The sequence below is a fragment of the Uranotaenia lowii genome, chromosome 1 (genome assembly GCF_029784155.1).
Source record: "Uranotaenia lowii strain MFRU-FL chromosome 1, ASM2978415v1, whole genome shotgun sequence".
NCBI classification, from domain to species: Eukaryota; Metazoa; Arthropoda; class Insecta; order Diptera; family Culicidae; genus Uranotaenia; species Uranotaenia lowii.
In genome coordinates, this window is record NC_073691.1 from 37,180,224 (window position 1) to 37,201,833 (window position 21,610).

A 21,610-nucleotide genomic window follows, 5' to 3' on the forward strand; every position below is an offset into this window, starting at 1 on the left:
TTGAAAAAATTGAGGAAACTTATGTGAGAAAATATCATAAAATTAATGTCAAATAGCGTTCACGACTGTAAATTGGTAATTTCCAATCTACTTACTTTTACGGTTGTTCCGGATGTTAGACCCTGTGTCTTTTCCGGACTAGAATTCTGTTGAAAAATTACGTCATAGCCAATTGACATCCCAGGAGTGGTTTGGCAAAGAGCGGGAACGTCAAGGAGCTGTTTTGGACGTGGTTGAAAACCATCTTATTTCGAAAAAATCGTTTAAAAAAAAAACGTTAATGATAAAAAGATCTTTTAAAAATGATTTCAGTGTATTCAAATTTTTGGTCTTCGTAAGTCCAAGTCCATCTTATTGACTGAGCTTTCCAGTTCCAGTTGAATTTAGCGGTTGATTGAATGCGTACAGGTACTTTCCATAATTCAAGACACGTGCTTCTAGTTCATAATTAGACTGGCCGATGAAAGAAAATCACGAAAGATGGGTGGGTTTGAAGAAGCAGACAACATGAAAAACACCTTGTAACCCTTCAGCGGAACATTTAGTCGGTTAGTGGTTGAAAATCGCTAACATGAAGTTCGAAAAAAAACAACCCGATCAACCTTAACCTTTATGTTGTTCACGCTAAGTCGATCGAAACGTTGTAGCTATCAACACTTGAAAGTTGTAAACAAACTCCATTCACACAACTTCTCGAGTTCTAAAGCTATACCTAGCTTCTACATATATACTTATGACGAACTTTGGCACCTGGAAGGGACCGGAATTGCACCACATGTGTACCTTACATATGTACACATCATTGGTAGGTAGCTCACGAACGATCATGAACCGACAAATCCGAAACCAGCGAACCGTGCTTCCATTAAGTGTCATCAAACAACTCTCATCATCCGTGTTATACCCGTTTTACCCCAAAAGCAGCAGCATCATCATTGTCATCGGAACGTCGCTGGTGTCAACGGAATCATTGTTCCAAATACGTCGGAAATCTAGCTGACAGCGAGCGGGAAAAATGTCACTGCTACTACGTGATTTGTAGCGAACTTTTCAAGCTAGATTTGCATTAGTTTGAATTGAGCCGCCCTGAATTAAAGTAGCTGGGAGTTGATTTATTCATAAAAAAGGGCATTATAAATTCATTGTTTAAACGAATATTAAATCAACATTTATTAAATTTGACTCAAGCTTCGAGATTATTTGAGACACACAAATGAAATTTCAAATAAAACTATTCATCAGTCTGTTGACTTTCTGTCAACAATTTTCTCATGTTGCTAAGTAAATCCCATCATGGATGTTTCTCATGTAGAGACTGACCTACGTGAGGAGTTGGTACTTTACCAGGATGCGTAAGACGGTGGCAGCAATAATCTGGCAACAGAATCGGTTCAAAATTCCTGCGGCGAAATCCAAACTTTAAAACCCACAAACCGCCTATTCGATGCGGTGAAATCTCTTTTGCTTCTGTGGTGTGGTGCGTGCTGTGAATGCCAGAAATGGCAATCGCATACCTACTTTTTTTAGCAATGCTTGCCTTTTTTTCGTTGAATTCATTGGCATTTTTTAAGCGAAATATTTTCTTGGCTCATAAAATTCCTCTGTAGATCGCAAAGTCGGCACTCACTTATAAATAATAACGATGATGATTGCTGTTGAGAATGTTGTATGAATTCCCAGCGAAAACCGCGTGGAAGATTTCTATCCACTTTTGTTGGAAACATATTAACAGCTTGACATTGGTTTTTGACTGGATGATTTCAATTTTGAACTTTTATAGTTTACGCACAGATAAAGTTTACGCTTTATCAGTCACTTACCTAGTGTTGTTTCTTCCTACGTTCGGCTATTTTTGTAGCCTTCTTCAGTGGTGAACTGTAAATGTATGGTTATGATGTAAATTTGTTTTTTATGCACCCATAAATAGAAGAGGTTGCGAAAATCCAGTACCGATTTGTGTCGAAAAAGCGCTGAAAAGTGTATTTTACCAAAGATGATATGACTGGAAAAGCATTACTGGCATAAAGACTCGAGCTTCCAAGCAAAATGACGAATGGCCACTACTCAAGCGAAACAAGAAAAGCATTTTTTTGGGATTTTCATCCAATTAGAAAATTCATTCCACAATAAAAAGTAAATAGTGAGAATCGAACTTACTGCAACATTAGACTGAGTCGATTTGGGGTCATTTTTGAATTTCTCAAACCTTGGGGTCTTAAAAGCTTCGTTTTAGTCCAAAACTCATCCATGATTTTTTGCAGAATTTTTAAGTAACGTTTACATGAGTAAATTTGAACTTTTAGGTTTATGTGGAAAAATTGAATATTTTGTACTGAAAAATCAACATCATTTTTGTTTCTTCTGTGGAACCGAGCTTGCTTATGGTTTTTGTGCCAATTTATAAATTCCTTCAAGGAAATTTTCCGCTGAACAACTTTGTCGAATATTATAACTTCGTATCTTTTTAGACAAAAAAGTTATTAGCTGTTTAACAGGTGTATGTCTTTTTGGATTGATAAACCATGAATTCAATTGACTCCACTGCTTCTGCCCCACGATGTATGGCATGAAAAGTGGTCTTGCAATACTTTGCTAGGCACCCAGCAGTGGTGTCAATTGAATTTCTTGTTTGTCAATGCCGAAAGACATACACCTGTTAAAGAGCTAATAACTTTCTTATCTAAAAAGATACGCTCGGTTCCACAGAAGAAAAAAAAAGATGTTGATTTTTCAGTACAAAATATTCAATTTTCCCGTACAAACCTAAAAGTTCAAATTTACTCATGTAAACGTTACTAAAAAATTCTGCAAGAAATCATGGATGAGTTTTGGACTAAAACGAAGCTTTTAAGACCCCAGGGTTTGAGAAATTCGAAAATGACCCCAAATCGACTCAGTCTACTGCAACATCTCATCTCGGCTTAGCAAACGAAAGTTTATTGTCATAGCCTTTCCGCCATCGCTGATTACCAAAAACACCGCTTTGTCTTGTGATAGGATATGAAATATGTTAGACGTATGCATTGCGGTTGCCAGCAATGAGAAAACTTGTTGATGCTGGTCCGGCATAGTTTCTTATACCGATAATTACACCTGCAAGAAAGTTCATTATTGGAGTAGAGTCTGATTTGTTGGTGTATGAAGAAAAAATATTAGGAAAGTACTTTCTTTAACATTAACAATAATTGAAAAAAAAAAATAGTTAGACTCATGAACTATTTTTTTAAATATGATTAATTTTAAAATTATAAGTAGACTAGTGCAAGCCAATAAACCTAATGATAATAATAATAGCAATATACCTTGTTTAAAAAATAAGGCGACATATCAAGCATGCCATCATGTGAAGAAAGTTCTTACAATAATGTAAAAACATCGACAACCTGAACTATTTCTGGCGGATTTCTTATTTGGTAGTGGTGCTGTTGCCGCTGGTGGTAGTGATAGTGGTGCTATCATAGGAACTTTCGTTCGTAGATGGTGCTGACATGCGTGTCCTTGATGAGATGTAGGGGGATGGCTGACAGTGAGGAAAATTTGTTAGGAGGTTAAAGAGCTCTATTATGAGCGAAACTAGGGTTTTACTATTTATTTATTTTTTGTTTATTTGAGACACTTCACCATCTTTGCGGCATTCGTGACTTGACTATTCATTCCGTAATGTGCCAATGTGTTGCAGTTCGGATGCTACGATATGTAACGCTGTGTTGTGTAACTAAACAGACAAATAATAGCCACTGTAGGCTGAGTTTTGTTGTTACGATGTGTAATGCTGGAATGTGTAAAATAACAGACAAATAATAGCCACTGAGGGCTGAGTTTCGTTGTTGCGGTATGTAATGTTATGCTGTGTCATATGTAAAACAAATTATTTGTAATGTAATATTCACCCATTAACCTCTGAATAATGTTGTTTAATGTAGTGTAAAGTGTAAAATCTCTGTCAAACAATTATTACTGATCGGACCAGTGAATGCTTGGTGGGGCGTTGGTAAAAAGCCCTGGGGCCAACACCATATCCCAGCTCACTTGCATTCTTAGTGAACCGGGGGTGCTCCTAAGTATCAAAAAACTGTAATAGTGTTACTACGTAAGGATGCTTAGGCGTCAAGGCATACCCAATTATATCAGAGTGATATAATTGAGCCCCTCACCATGCCCAGAGAGTATTAATTGACAGGATTGTTGAGGCTTTCACTCAAGAGAATCAACGAGTTTAATACGCAGAAAATTAGAAACAAAAGTCATAACTAAGACTTAGTACAATGTACTAATAGTACATGGTATATATATAGCTTAATGGTATATTCTACAAGGTTCATCATTTTAAAATGCGCTTATTTAACAAAGTTTCTTAAAATATGATGATCAACGATTTTTCTCAAGACGAAAAATTCGTGTAAGGGGCCGTCCATAAATGATGTCAGGGGGGGGGAGAGGGGGTTTCGATTTTTGTAACAATTTGTGACATGGGGGGAGGGGGGGTCAGCTTGAACGTGACATCACATATTGGTACAAAAAAAGGCAAAACAATAGCAAATAATTTTATCCGATGTAATTTTAGATCTTACTTGTAATGCCTTATTCAACAAATATAAATTTACACTATATGTGATATAAATTTCAACGATCGTTTGAACCTTGCATTACGGAATGTAATTTTAAACCAAAACAATTTATTTCAATTCACTTTTTGAAAAAAGACTAAAATTATATCAAAAGGAGTTGAAAATTACATCTTTTTTGAATTACACTTGTGAAAAAATAGCTCGCTCGTGTTTTAGATTGCGTATACTTTTAGAAATTTTTTGCTGTGTAGCTGACTCGGTGTGCTTTGCTAAACATTCCAAAAATAAATTTAATTTGTAAAAATTCACTCAAATTTAGATTTTTGTGAGCATTTTTTTAAGTCAAACCATCATAGTTCAGATCCAACAACTTTGAAATGAGAGCTGCAGCTGGAGCTTCGAATTGCAATTCAAAGATGGTATATATTATTTACTGAAACTTGATCTCGTGTTGATTTGGAATGGCATTTCAGTCAATGATGTTTGTAATTAATAATAATATAATATAGTTTGCATTGTATACGACGTTTCGGCCGTAGATTCGGGCCTTTTTCAAAGGAAATCAAGGAATTTATTTGAAATTTTGAAAAAGGCCCGAATCTACGGCCGAAACGTCGGATATAATGCAAACTATATTGTATTATTAATAACAAACATCATTGACTGAAATGCTATTCCAAATCAACACGAAAACAAATCAGTCGTTGAATTATATTGGAAACTTGATCTCTAAATTTGTTTTTCGAGATCTGAAATTTGTACTCTGTTTTTAAAGCTTCATAATGACTTAAATAATGCCAAAATTTATGGATTTTCCACCATTTTTTCCCAAAGTGGGAAGTTACGAACTTCCATAAAAACATTTGTTACATCTTTTTTTGTTATGCCTAAGTTATGCCAAATATCCGTACGCAAAAAAACTCTCCTATAAAATATGGTCCCTTCTTTGAAAAGCTCTTTATCTTAAACTTACATGGGAGCTCCCCCATCTTTTCCAATTTTGTCCCCCACTGATTGAAGAAGGTAGGCTGATTTACCCGGCTCGAGTTTACATAAATTTCTAATTGAAAGAAAAAGATTCGCATTGTACTTTATGGAGAAATTTAGAAAACCGATCAATAGCGTGAATCGGAACAGTTTTTTGAGTATATTCCTAATATTCTGTATTATGAGCCCTTCCAGCTCCTGATTAGATTTTTGGAGTTGAAAAAATAAGCTTAAGAAATTTGAAAAAAACGATGAAAAGAATTTTTAATAACCTTTTTTCACCATCCTCGCCCTTCGAAGCAGTTTTTTTTCACCATCCTCGCCCTTCGAAGCAGTTTAAATATCTATCCTTTTTGCGCCAAAATTATTTTAAAAAATGTTTCGCCATATGCCAAACTCGTGTATATGAGACATTTATGGCTTTAAAATGGATTTAATACGTACTTCTGTTTGTTTGTTTTATCAAGTTTCATTGATAGGTACATATATCTGCAGTATTCCTGCAGTATAAATGTATGTTTGTTACTCCACTTTTAACGAATGCTGTTCAAAGCAAATGACCTTCATTACAAAGACATTTAAAAAAATTTAATATCCGCTTCCGTTTCAACATTCAGAATACCCCTTCTGGCCTTTCCAACATATTGAATCATTTTGAAGATGAATTTCTTAAAAGTTCGACGTTTGCCCTTGCCCCATCGTGTAAGTTGACAGGAGGGAATATTGTTTTTAACACTTTAAGGGTATACTAAAAATATCTCATTAAAATTTTGCTCCCAGTTGAATATCAGTTCTAAAGTCTCACTTTTCAAAAAAGAAGCGGATCAAAAGTCTCTTTTATGCAGCCATGTAACACAAAAACACTTTTCATGTTAAGTACATACTTGAATTGGTATGTAAGCAAAAAGTACGATGTTTTTCTCAGAATTATTTAAAATAATAAGCTCCCATTTTCATTTCTAAATTCATTTCAGTTGTGTATTTGGGCCGAAGTAACAATTTTTAGAAGAAAACATATTTTTTTATTTTTTTGTAACAGAGAAAAGTTGAACGTTTGAACATGCTCTATGTGTTCCTTGAATAAAAAGTCTTTCGAAAATGACTTGACTCTTTTATGGTCAATAAAAATCAGTTTATTTCACTGATACTTTTCACATATGAACACGTCAGTCCTATCTTATCTAATTCGAATAAAAGGCTCTTGATCAGTTCATGTGTCGGATTGGATTTTTTATCTTCTTTTTCAGTTCAATACATTTTTACATGTACAACAAAATGTTTCCGATCTACCTTTGTAGAAAACATCTTATTCATATTTCTGTTATCAATATGATTCAAAAATAACCTTGTAGGCAAAATAGGTTAAAAAATTGTATGTAAATTCTTTACTTTCATAATTTTTTTTTTCAATTCTCCGCAACGTGTCATACCATTATTTCATTAGCATCAGAACTAAATTTATATTTTTTAGACAACAAACGCTATATGGACAAAAAATATAGAAGTATTTTTGCAAATCTTTCAATTGCTTTTGATTCGATTGATAAAATACTAATCCGTGTCACATCTAGGCGTCATTTATTCCCACGTGCTGTGTACAATTAGGCAAGAAAAAACATATCTAGGTTGCATATCGCCCCCACGTGCATAAGAAATATAGACTTGGTTGAGAAACAGGTGCCCAATTGTTAAATTTTTCCAGCGATCAATGAACAGTATGCTTTGGTTACTATCCACTTGCGACGACGTTTGCTTGACCATAGAGACGATAAACAAACCCCTAGAAGAAAAGAAAATCTCTAAAAATGGATGCCATGACTTTTCAATTTCAGATATTGGCAAAAATAATGTGTATGTTTTATTCGATCGGCAAAATGTCAATCTGGATCACATCTAGGCGTCATTCATAACCATGTGCTGTACGAATGAGCTAGGAATCTAGTAGAAAAAAATTATATCAAGGCTTCATATCGCCACCCCTTGCACTGAAAATATGCTTGGATGAGAAATACTCGCCAAGATATTCCCACTGATCAGTATGCTATGTCATGGTTACTATCATCTCGCGACGTTGGCTCGCGACGCCTCGACCATGGAGACGAAAAACAAACCGCCCAAAGGAAAAAAACCTCGAGAAAATGGATGTCATGACTTTAATTTGTTTCGAAAAACTACAAATTTTGTATGGCAGCCCCCTTCCCTTAAGTTGGATTGGGTTTTATCTATTATAGAAACCATCTCCGGTCCCAAAAACCCTCAGATGGCAATTTTGACGATGATCGGTTCAGTAGTTTCCGAGTGTATAGGGAACAGACAGACAGACAAACATTCATTTTTATATATAAAGATATATATATAAAGATAATTTTCAATAAATTATTTTAATTTTCGTCATTTTTTGTGTTCCTTTTTTACATCGGAATCCTGATCTATAATTTGATTTTAATTTCTATGAAAAACAAGTTCAGTGCCTTTCACCACCGACCATCAAAACAGTAACAATTTGGCAAACGGTCAGCAGTTGCAGCAAGCAATTCGGGTATTGCACCGGTGAGCCCTGCTGCTGCCATGCCATGTGCATTTCAATTGGCGCCAAGCTGTTTAACATTGCAATTCTGCTTCTGTCGTCGTATGCGGCACGCTGCTTTCGATTCGATGCTGAATTCGGCATCCATCCTAAAAGAAGAGCAAAAGTTCGACTGCTGGCTGATGATGATGGGGGGCTCCAAATTACAGTCACCCATAGTAATTCGTCGCTTACATTGCTCGCTCATCATAGCAGCGCTATCCAATGCTATCTCTACACCATTTACTTAGCCACTTACCCTATGATCGTGGGTATCATCCAACCAACGACTGCTGCGGACTGACGTTCGGGGGCCTCCTTAACTATGAATACCTTTTCGGCCTACCAAACCGACCGGTGCTCCCTCTCCCCCTTTGGAAAACAATCATCATTCGGGGGGGTGGCCCTCCTTTGTGCGGGCCGAAAACCAAACGAGCGATCATCGTCGGCCGGCGACGAAGAAGACCGAATTGATGACGAATGACGATCGATGACGGTGGTTCGCTTTCGATGATGATCGTCGTGCTGGTGGAATTGTTATTATGATGATTGTTGCTGCCCGCTGCTGATGGAAATTGGCGGACTCTGCGCTGTTCTGGTGTTTTTCTCTACACCTTGCCTCAGTTTCGTACACATGTTCGACGACGACGGTTGGGCTGGTCCCCAAAAACGGCAAATTTCGGTATAGTTAGTCTTTTGTTCGTTCCGGTACGCGGCGGCAGCGCGAAGTTGTTTGTTGTGTTTTCACAATTTTGCAGCACACCGTGGAAAAGTGGCCAAAAACCTCTTGTGCGCCTACTTCGTTGCGACAGTGATTCGAATTATTTTCGGTACCAACCAGCTGAATTACAAGGGAGATCTCAATCGGTGCTGAATTGAATTAAACGAGAGTGTGGAGCAGTAGCCGCTGGAATTAGTGTTTCTGAGTGTTGATGTTACTAAAGATTTCAACGATTGTGATAGCTGGAAACCCGACGAATTGGGGGTTTAGATTTGGCGTTGTTGAAAAAGTGCAACTATTCTAGGGATTCGATTCCGGAAGCTGATGTTTTGGAAACCAACATTCATCAATTTGACTGAACACTCGTCGATTTCAGTGGTCAACGTTTTTGGAATTATAAACAGGTAATTACACAAATTACAAACAGGCCCTTGAAATAAATTACGATTTCAAGTTCAATCGATCATTAATCGACCAGACCGAACTGAACGTCATCAGAGCTTTTTCGAGATTCTTAAGTTGATGTCCAATATTCAAAAAAATAAACAAAATCGGTGCATTTTATCAACCAGAATCAGTATTTTTTTTATCCAAGAAATACATCGTAGTGAATCATTTTCGATCTTAGATCTCGCATTGCATGGGTTTCTAAATCTGCAGGTTGAAATTTTTTTTCACGACGTTCAATTTGGCCTGGCCGAAACCAGCCCATTTTTAATGAAAATTTCATGTTTGCTTCCAGTCTCTATTTATATGAATGTACATTAACATCAAATCTGACTGGCTAATTTTAACAAAACTCAAAGAGCCTCAAAATTATAACTTAAAAGTGTTTGAAAGGTCTCAAGTATCAAACAGTATTTATATGTAAGATTCGAATAATTAAAGATCAATGATAAATGATTTCAAAAATGGGTTCAAAATATCGTTAACAAACGTTAATTTTTTTTTTTTGAAAAAATGTATCACGAATTGAAAAAAAACACTAAATGTCACAGCAAACTTGTTTTCTAGTTAAAAAAAATATATGCTGAGGAACGTTTAAAGTGTATGGAAATGCCTTTAAAAATAAAATTCCGAAAGTGATGCATGTTTAACTCTTATCTATCCCAGAAATTTTTACCCGTTAGAGTTCCTGGAGTGTCAACTTGACACTCCTGACTAGAACCATTGTATCTCTTTTTTTTCAACCGATTTTTAAATTTTCAAAGTTTTGTAAACCCCGTAAGGTAACTCAAATATGTTTATCAGACAATATTCAGCTTCAACACTTCAATTTTCCGTTAAAACATAAGTGGGAAAAGTTTACAACAAAAAGAAAGGACTCGCCCAGAGGGTGGGGTGTTTCGAATTTCAAATTTAATGGACAATAATATCAATAATAACACTACCGTGAACGATTATTGGAAAAGGAAATTAATGCCCAAAACCATTTTGCTACTCAAATCCATCATTTAAATTAAAAAAAAAAATAAAAATCAAATAAGAAAAAAATAAAAGGAATGGAAAATTGAAATATTTCTTTAGAAATGATATTAAATGTATATAAAAAACAGACTGAAAGTTTCTAATCCATATTTGACAATTTATTTGAAATTAAAAAAAATCCTTATTTTTAGATAGAAATTGCTTAAACAATCATTCAAAGCAGCACTTATTTCAATATTCCAGGAACTTCATAAAAAGAATACGAAATTATTATCCAAGTTGAAATTTCGTACACACCAGGATTAAAACAAAATGCGGAAAACTCAGTGCACAAAAAATTTAAATAAGGAATAAAAGTTTCATCCGAAATAATAAGAGTTTAAGTTTGGTTCAAATATCTCATTCAAAATTTATCAGTTCTGAATAAAATCGACTAATTAAATAAACAACCTACATGAAAAAAATACAGATTTTGAATCTATTTACTATTCTTCAGCTAATCTAGAATTCAGATCTTTTCTAGATATTTTTGCTCCCGATTTTCAACGCTTAGAACAAATGAAATTCTACTTTTTATAGAAATTTTAATAAATGGGTTTACTACTATTTCTGAGATCATTCAAGAAAGTCTTTTTGAGTATTTGATGGCTCATTACACAACTTGGATGAAGGTACAAAACGATTTGAATTATGCTTTAAGAAACTTTAAAGATTCCATTCGTTTAAATTATTCAAAATCGTTTAAATTCTCGCTTATATTACGCAGAATTGGAAAAAAATGTCACCACAACAAAATTGGAAATTGGAAAAAAAAATGTCAACATTAAATACCTCACTGTTTTCTCAGAAATAAAAAAAACGCGGTATTCAAGAAACTTTATTATTGAATTGAAGCCTTTATTTTCGAAACCTTGCAAATGTTTATTTATTAAATTTTTCTTTTTTTTTTTTTCAAAAATCATCTCGGAACATGAGCAGACAGGAAAAAAATATACATTTATTTGGGATCAGCGCCGCGGATTTATTCAAAATTTGCTTTGCATATAGCAAAAATGTGAATTTTGTTGCCTTGGGCAATCGATTTCAGATTGGAAAGAAAGAAGATTTTTCTATTCTTAATATGTTCAGTGATCGAAGTCAGAGGTGACTTTTTTAAATAAAATTCTCCCTGATATTAAAATAAAGTGTAAAAAAGTTTATTTTCGGAATTTAAGATAATTACATTTTGTATTTGAAATAAATCATTTTCGTTCAATTCATTTTTAAAACTTAAAGTTTCGAAAATTTAAATAATTTAATGAGCAATAAAAAACTGGTAAACAAGAAATAATTCCAAATTTGGTTTCATACATTGAAATTATAAAGAAAACACAAATTAAGAAATCATTACAGATCAAAATTAAACCTAAAATTAGCTATGTTTTTCGAATAGTTTTTCTCACTTTTCATAAATGATTTTTGAAAATCATAATCTATTCGAAAAAGGAGTTTTAAAAAAAACTAATGCTAATTTATATTTTTAATCGCAGGTTCATCATAATTCAAATATTCTAAAATTAAGATTTTTTTTAAGACTAAATCTGAATATTCTAATATAAAAATGTCATTTTGTCTTTGAATTTTAAAATTTGCAATCGGAAAGCAGACTTTAAAATTTGAAAAATTAATTTAAAAATCAATGCTGGTTATGTATAAAAGAGATTATTATTTTACCATTTTGAAAGGAACTTTATGAAAACAAATACAATGCAATTTGAAAATTTTTTCATCTAATAAAGGCTATGCTTTATTAAAATCCTTTAAAATGTGGAACTGAGCTTCAAGAACCAAAAACATTAATAAAAAGTTTGAAAGATTGTAATTGATTTTTTTTAAAGAATGTTTTTATCTGCAGAATATGTTTCAAGACATGTTTATTCCATTTTTTCAAATAATCATAGTGAATGTTGAGGTTTCTACTTTTTTGCTAATTTGGTTGACTGGCTCGAGTATTAAATACCTGTCAAATTGGGATTTCATGAATAAATTGTAAAGCTAAAACAGTTTGTTTGTAATTCTGAACTTGTATACACTTCCTAAGAAAAACATCTTTTAAGGACAAAGAATGGGTTTTGAAAGACAAGATTCATAGCATTTTTTTCACTGGCACTTTAGCAAACCTTTACTTCATACACAAGCAAAATCGATGCATATAATGGAATTTGCTTTAAAATAAGTGGTAACGATTTTTCAATATAATATTTAATCGAAAAATGAGAAGCCCTTAGTCCAGACTGTAGATCTAAGAGTGATATGGAATGAAACTCAGCTAGAGGCGAGCAAATATTCTAATAAATTTGTCAACACTTATTTAAAAAAAACCTTTCTGGACTCAGTAAATTAACTGAAAATTTCATTTGGATGGCTTAGGAGGGAGGAATTAATCTATTAGGAAAAAATACATATAAAATGTTTTTATGATTTTTTTTAACTTTTCGTCGACCCTTCAGCTTCTGCACAGTTTCAAAATCAACCGTATTGGCCATTTTTCAACCACTTCGCAATATCAGGTGATGTTATGATTGATTTGCCACACTTTTTCAATTTACCCTTGACGTTTTACCAATATATTTTGATGGGACGAAACCGTGTTGTTTTTCTGCTTGTACCATTCAAATATTTTTCTGCTTGTACCATTCAAATACATCCCAGCAGCTAGCTATATAGATCAGGTCAAAGCTTCACGGGGTGTTTATGTGACTGAATAAGTGGAAAACCCAGAAAAAATGTTTATCTTGAAGACACTCCATCCTGGAAACTTTTCCAGTTATGGTTGCTCCTGTGATGAAAATTTTTGTCTTCTTCCAGCACCTACAGTTTGATTACCAAATCATCAACTCAATTTGAACCTACCTAGAGTATTCCCCTTGCCCGTAAAATATCTGAAAATATCTGATGGGTTTCGTCAAAGTCCATTTTAACGTTTGTTTTATTGTCTATCAAAACACAGTCGTCGTACTCTGTCAGGACTTTGTCGTAAAGCTCGGGTTTTGGCAACTAGGTTTTATTTCAACGCTCAGCGGAGTGAGACGTCAGGATTATTCCGGGCTGTTGCTTTGTTTGATGGATGCTACGGCTCACCGCATGATGCAAAGTGCATCAACCATGAATGGTAAATGAACAAAAAAAAATTACTTCGACCAGGAATCGAACTCTTGCCTCTGAGTTGTTTCTCCAGCACCATATCAGTAGGCCAAATCGTCAGAAGAAATTAGTCAAGCTGTAAGCTTTATAATTGAGTTGACTTCATCGAGTTGAATTCGCTGCTCGGTTTTACGGCAGAAAATGCCTCTCGTGCTCCGATCAATGGTGCTTTTATTTCCACCGTGCGTTTTCAACTTGCCCCACACAGTGATTGATTTTAAGCTTTTGGCAAACGTGTGTAATCTTCCAAAGCTGTTCGGGTTGTCCCGAAGCGCTGATTCCATGCATCCTTATAATCATTCAAATATACTTAAGAACTGTGATGTTTTAGAGACCAGGTGTGTTCTATGAAAATAAGAATTAAATTAACAGAAAAATTAAAATTTGAGTTTAGAAAATCGGCTTATTGAGAAATGAGATACAGCGAAGCAAAGCCAGCACTGGATATATTTTTTTTTTCTTAGCAATGGATGTATTCTTCCATCGGATAGAAGTATTCTTCACAATTGAAAAAAAAATCAAAGAAACACTCAAATACATAAACAATATTAACACACATATAGAATTTCAGTGAAACTTCATGTTTCTTTGAAGAGATCTATATTCTACTTAAGACTAAAGCGTACATCTTTCAATGATATAATGCTTGCTTCTTACAAATGCATAAACCACTAGCCCACAGAAATAGTTCTATGTATGTGTCCGAGACTCGATCTCATGACCTCTGGCTTAGAAGACTTAAACATTGGCTGATATGAATAAAGCTCTAGTTATTGCTTTTGCTATTTTCGAGCAGTTTTGTTAGTCGATTTCTTCGAATGGCATGCATATTTTTAATCCGGAGCAGGTTGAAAGTAAATGTCCTACTCTGCTTTTTCATATCTAGCTGAGAAAATGCTTTCAAATTTTGCCATTCTAAAGTTCGAGCTAAGTAAAAGCTATCGAAGCAATTGCTATTTTCTTATTCATACCACCTAGTATTCTCTAGGCCCCGATCGGCGGCAACCTCAAAACTATCAGAAATTATAAACTATTAAAATTGATTTTTTCGGACTTTTTTTCATTCGGAACCAATTACATATAACTTGGTTGAACAAATGTACTTAATTTTGATACATTGAAAAACAAGAATAAATTACCTACACAATGAATCCACAGAGAACAGACATTGGGCCCCGAATAAAACTATATTGAATCCATGTGTAAGAATTTGAATTGTCGGTTATTCTAAAACTGTTGAAATTTGACCGATAATTGCGCCACATTCAGGATGTATGATCAGTTAATATCGATTTTCATGAGAAAAAAAAATGCCAGCGTGTGAAAAAATGTATACATTTTTTTGATTGCTGCACGCTCCGTTTTTGGTACTCAAAATTAAGTTTGACCGTGGTTCAAAACATAGTTCGATTCTACGAAATTTAAGTTGAGTTCAATTTTTCCACCTTGCGATGGTTGAAAACGAAGTTCAAACTGCGAACTCAAAACTAATCCCACTTGAGCCATTTTGCCGAACTGCATTTTTGGTGGCTGCGAACAAAGGCATAAAAAAAGTTCAAATTGGAGTTCGGTTGTCGAACTTAGTTTTGAGTATGCCTGTCAAACTCAAAATTAAGCTCCTAAATTTTACTGTTCACAATTCGAGCAATGGATGTTACATAGCAATAGAAAGATTGCTTTTAATTCAACTACGGTTGCTTTTATATAGTTTTATTCAATGAAGTACGCCCAAAACATCTTTGGAGTGAGTAACTGTGTCTAATGATTTTGTTATTTTCACAGAAATTTCACTAATGTGTATCGTTAAACTTGCTGTGCTGATAGTTGAAGTACAATAAACCTAGGTAAAGATGTTTAGACTTTATAAGACAAATATTTTATTTTCTTATTCCTTGAAACCATGCAGTAGGTATCATAAATCAATTGATCATATTCAATTAATTACAGAATTTTGGCTAAAGCTGGATTATTGTAATAATTGATTTAGTGATAAATTACTGGCTCACGTATTGCTATCAAAAATGTTGAGCGCGACATGTAAAAATTTATCAAAAAAAAATATTGATTCCCGTAAATTTAAACAAAATCTCTGACTGAATGAGTTTTTGTCCAACAATTAGATTGACTAAAGTTTATTAATCAATTTTAACAATATTTATACAATTAAAAATTTTAATGTTTGTGTTTACGTAATCTGTTCTTGGAACCGTTTACTGATAGTAAAAACCCAGCACAAAAAATCAGCTCAACTTATTTGTACGGATAATGGCGAATGTAAAGGTTTGAGCTCCAGGCCGAACTCTGTTCTCTGTAATGAATCTAATATTATCAAAATCGGTCAGCATTTGCGTCCACGGGAACGACAACAAACTACAGGTTAAATTTCTCGAAACGGATATTATGCGAACAGCTTTGGAGGGTGAAAATGCATTTTTCAACGTTACTATCAACCTTTAAACTTCCGACCGGATACGAAATGTACTTCTTCAGTGCCTAACACGATCCAGAGATGCAAATCAGTTAATATAAGAAGTTTGTATGGTTAAATAAGCGTTTTTCTTAAGGTGGCAATTATCTTCCCTACATACCATTTCTACTTTTCATTTTATCTAATATAATAATGAAGGTATGGAGCAAAGAAAAAAAGTGGCCAAGATACCCCACTCTTCTCTACTAATCTGCTGATATTTTGCACAGGTTTTTTTTTCAGCCAAATAAAAAAAAGTCGATTTTAACATTTTATTGGGAAAAAAGGCTCCTGATTTTACAAAAGATAATTGGTAGGGTCTAACGGGTAAAAAAAACATCATTTTCACGATTTTTTTTCTAGAGCTATCGTTCAAACAAATGTATTCAAATCTATTGCATTATACAAAGCATTGTTAAAAGAACATTTAGTAATTTTTTCGTAGAAAAATATTGAAAAATGAGCCGGTGACGGAGCACTTTCGAGGATGCCTTTAAGAAAACAGGATTTGCGGTGGACACTGTATCTCAGCACAGAATCATCTGAAAATATTTTTAATAGATGTTTTTCTGGACCCCAACGTTTTTATTTAACTTAATTTTTTTATGAAATTTTTGTGGCTGTTTAAAGTAAAAACTACGATTTTTCACGAAAAAAAACGCCATTTTTTATCTGTTAAATCTCCCCAAAGTAAAAAAAAAAAAGAAAAACGTTGGGGTCTGGTATTTTATATGTAGAAAATATGTTCAAAATTTGAAAAGAATCGGATAAGTAGTTTTCAAATGACGATGTCCACGGACTTTTAAAATGTGCTTTCGAGAAAAACGCGTTTGAAGTTTCTGCTCTTGCTTTCTTGCAGTATTAGATAGGAGGAGATAAAGACCTATAATTTCTACAGTTTTGCTTCAATTGACTTGAAAATTTGACACAACATTCTTGAAATGTTTTACAATAAGAAAATAAAAAAATAAAAAAAATCGATTTTTTGAAAGTGTTAGACCCTACCCCCCCCCCCCCCCCCTTAAGTAACGAATTGAGAAATAATAATTAGAAACATCATCTTCCGTGAATTATATTTAAGTAACCTTAAATTAAGAATATCATTAAGATAACTATGTCAGATGGTTTTCAAAACAATAAAACAAGAAAAATAAATAGACAATGTAATAGGAACTTCAATTTTTATTTACTTCCTTTAATCTAAATATAGAATTGTACTGATGAACCTTTTCCTCAAAAAACCAGCGCTTCCAATGATGACTCACCACAACTTCCAAGATCCGGTCGAACTCCAACCTTTGTTTTTTATTTTTTCCATTTTTTTATCTTCGCCATTCTTTACCACCCATCGCATCGCCATGACTTCCTCCCCAATCACAATCACCCGATACAATCTCTTATAGCTCAGCAGCAAATTGGCCTTCCCGAAGCAGCTCATCCCCGACATTGATCGCACTGATGATCCCAGGGTCTTTTAAACGGGGGGTGTGTCATTGTCAATAAAAGTTGTTCTCATCAGTTCTCACCCATTCACCGGCATGCAGGCGGATCATCCGAGATTAGAATCCTCCTCAGCTCCGAGTGATTGTACGATGATGATCACGTGTAGCCGGCCTGTAGTAGCCATCATCATTGGATTGCTGCTACCGATCGAGCCAGAGAATCACGTTCTTCGAGGAAGTCGAGTGAAGTGGAAGTGGAATGATCGTGCGGTTTTTGTTGCTCGAACAATGCCGAAGGTGGCATTCTCAATGTTCCGTTCCGATGTTGTCTCTCGGATGGACGGATGGATAAACGAACCGGGGGGAGAAGGTCCAATTTGCGGTTATTATGTTGTGAATTTTCCCATGTGATCATATGTCGGTCGATATAGGTATATTTTTGTACCTCCTATACCCATACGAAGTACGTGGGAATTTTGATCGGGTCAACAGCGAAAAAAACAACTAAACGAAAAATATTTCTGAGGCGCCGCCATCGCTCGACCGAGCGACTGGATCGTGCCGTGATTGAACCCACCTTTGTCGGTAATTTATGCATCTCATCAGCAGACAAACGGGCAGCCGCCCGGCCCAGTATGGCATTTTAATTTGGTGAAAATGAGTTAACCGAAATGTAAATACTCAACAAAAATGATTGAAGGTTCCGGCATCATCTGGGTTAATGTGCGGCTACTGGAAATACTCTCCAAACTCAATTACATAAAAAAGTATAACTTTTTGTATGAAATATTTAATAATTTTTTAAGATTTGAACAATTACATAAAAGCTATAAAATTCATCAAATTTATAGCTTATCACTATCTTAAGTTCTAAATGCATAATGCATTATTAAACGTATCATCTTGAAAGTTTCCCTGTTACCTATATTGTGTCTCTGTGCATTGTAGCTGTTTGTGGAACTAGATTTGCCTTATGAATGAAAAATTAGTATGGGCTTGAGACGTTGAAGAGGGTGAAAATGTCAAATATTTTGCATACACACTCCAACGTAATAGATCTAAACTTATGAACTTTAATCACACATACATAACTTTTTGTTTGCAGATCAGAAAGTTGAACAAGACGTTACATGGTTGATGATCTAATAAGAATAAGTTTCTTTATGTAATTATGGTGAAAGAATGACAATTTGATGACAATAATTCTGGTAGGTTTGGAGGCGTGTAAGCAAAATAATCTGAACATAGTGGCTACGTGAAAAACAACATTATTTTTATCCAACTGATTTACAAGTAGATGCTACGAAATCAATAAGTAAACGCGTCCTTTGTAAGAATTCGTACTTCATGGGACTCACCTACAATTTACGTAAATTTTTAGTGAGTGAGTGAGTTGATTTCAATCTTTTGAGTTCAACACTCGAAAATTACCAGTTAGATCTTTTAAAAGCTCCTTTTTTTCATTTTACCACTTTTTAGCTTCAAGATGACACTGCATCGAAAAATAAAATAAGAAAATGTACATTCAATCTTTAAGGGCAAAACAACTTCATAACATAATCAATTAGAGGCATTACAACACAATAAGGAAGGAATCGGAATTCATTTGCGTTCTACAACATGTTTTTTTTTTAAATATTTCTGTATAAATTTTCGATACAATCGTTTTTGTGACGTCACAAAAAATCCAATATGGCTCTCGACACTATTTACCTTATTTAAATATTCCTTGGTGGGAATACAAGACTCACGTAGAATCGATAGGATACAACCCAAATGGTTTCTAAGTAATTTTGCGTGTAAGGATCCTCACAATGCGAAATTCAGATGCCAGTGCCAGACCCAAAGAAAAAGTTACAATATTTTAATGCCGCTCAGCGCTTACTCTATGATAAACATGCATTATACCAAAGATGATGTGATTGGAAAAGCACTTCTGGCAGAAAGACTCGAACGTCCAAGCAAAATGTTGCATGAGTACTACGTTCAAGCGAAACAAGGATCATTTCATGATATTTTCATCGTATTGGGTAGTTCATTGCAGAAACAAGGAAATGAAATTGCTTTACCAGTGTACTACCTGAACCATTTGGTAAAAGAGGGTTGATTGTCATAATCTATCTGCCACGCCCAATCTGCTGGCTTTCTGGTATTTGGCCGGGGAAATGCCAGTATTGTCTTATGGTAATTGGAAACGAGAAACTGTTTCTTGCTTTCCTACTGCCTTTTTATTTTATTAGTTGATTACCCGGGAGATATATCCTTTTTACGGATTGCATTCCAAGGTACGGCGAGCCACCGCGTCTTTCCAGTTTGCTACTCTGGGTCCATGGATGCAATTGGATGACTCATTATACAATGTTACAAGTAACATTGTACTTTCTACGCCCTAAAGTCCACCTGAGGCAACTGAACTTTGTTCCCACCTCGAACTGTTTAACACACTTTGCTTCAATAGTGGGAGGTCTTTTGCTCTAAAGAGCTCCAAAGCAATACTCGTTTCCGATTCTTCTTATCAGCAGACGACCTCATTTCAACAAGACTTGATGCCCAACCTTTTCTCTAACGAGTTAAGACCCGATATCTCACCGTGTTGCAAGAAGTCTACATTTTAGCGCAACTGCTAGTTTGGGAATCCAGTCCAGGAAGTCCCGAACACACAAAACGAGTTTTCGACGACACTTTTTCTGGTCGCACACGCGAGTCAGGGCACAAGACCTCATGAACCACGTGTAAAACTCAGACTCCTGCGAAACCTTTAGTGTTGAGTCACCACTCTTCGCAACTACTCAATTTGTGGGTAAACGGGTCCAAGGCGCAATTCGAGCTGTCGACCGTACTTATCAGATCCCGATACGCGTGTTGAGCCTTAACACCTCCAATACAACACTGTGCCTGTCGACGGCTTCAAGTGGGTTTCGTGAGATCTTAGTCGTACATCTGCAGTCGCCGGGACTTGCAGACACGTTTCCGCCCTGAACCACGAAGAGGTGGAACTACGGCCCCAGAGCACTGCTTTCCTACTGTCTGCTTACATACACACGCACAGCTGTTTACAGCCGGGCAGCTTGCCGTGGTTGTTTGCCGGTGATTTTAAACAAAAAGTCTGTTCAATGAAGTTTGTTTGTTCGAAAGAGGTCGAAACAAGTAGAACAGTTCCTTCAAGTTCCTTAAAGAGGTACCATAGAAGCTAAATAAGCTTTTGCAGGTGTTTCTAGAGAATGCTAATCAGCCCAAAATTTAAGTTCTTAAAGAGACTTCGAAGTTCATTTCAGTTGCTGGAGAGAATTCTATGCAGCCCTTAAGGGAATCAAAAATCTTTTACGCGTTGAAAAAAAAAATCACGGTTGATAGATTGCTCTGACAAACAGATGACAGATGGCTAGATTGTCGATCTACCCGTTCATTTCGTTGATTTTAAACCTTTTTATTATCACAATTGAAGTGTGCCTCACTTTGAAAATTGATCCGCGGCCCTCTAGATTGCAAAGAAATCTCCCCGCTAACCACTTGACCAAACCTGCTCATCCTCTACTCTTCTGTTTGAAGTTGTATTAATTAAACTACCAGAGAATTTATTTATTTATTACTAGCTGATCCCGTACGAACTTCGTTTCGCAAGCAATCATAAAAATGTGATAAAATAAAATGATGTATTCCAAACGAAGCAAAATATTCTCTACACTGAACAAAAAGTACCTTTTATAAACAGTATTTTTATTGAAAAATTGGAAAACCACCCCCAAACTCATCGATCCTGTGCATGAACTTTTAACTGAAAATTTCACAATATGGATCAATTCGTCTCACCTAAAAAAAAATCCGTGCATTAATTTTTACATCCATAAAATCGCCCGTATCTAAAAACCACAAGTGAATATGGACGACCCCTTTTGCAGACCCTTTACACCAATATAGCCGACCCCTGCCCTTATATAGGATAGTTGGAATCAATTGTTTGTCCTTAAATCACCCGTGTGCTAGTTTTCATCTTAATCCGGTAGATAATAACGCAAATATTACAAAAAAAAACCCGTAATTTGGACGACCCCTTTGGCCGACTCCTTTTACAAAATTTGATACCTGAAATCGGATGCCTTACTTTTAAAACCCACATGTGTGAATTTTCATTGCAACGCAATGTAAAATAACGTCAGTATAGCAAAAAAAAGTGAACAGGTGATATGGACGATCCTTTCTCTGATCCCTTACACCAAATTTGATACCTGAAATCGATTATCCATCCCT

At 35.1% G+C, this 21,610-nt stretch overlaps 1 protein-coding gene across 1 annotated transcript in view; it reads left to right on the forward strand.

Annotated features, from left to right (window-relative positions):
- Positions 1-8,755: 8,755 nt before the first annotated feature.
- LOC129738781 (uncharacterized) overlaps positions 8,756-21,610 on the forward strand; it is a 117,877-nt gene continuing 105,022 nt past the window's right edge. Inside the window, exon 1 of the mRNA XM_055730075.1 lies at positions 8,756-9,246. The gene's annotated coding sequence lies outside the window, so the exon portion shown is untranslated. The remainder of the gene's footprint in view (positions 9,247-21,610) is intronic.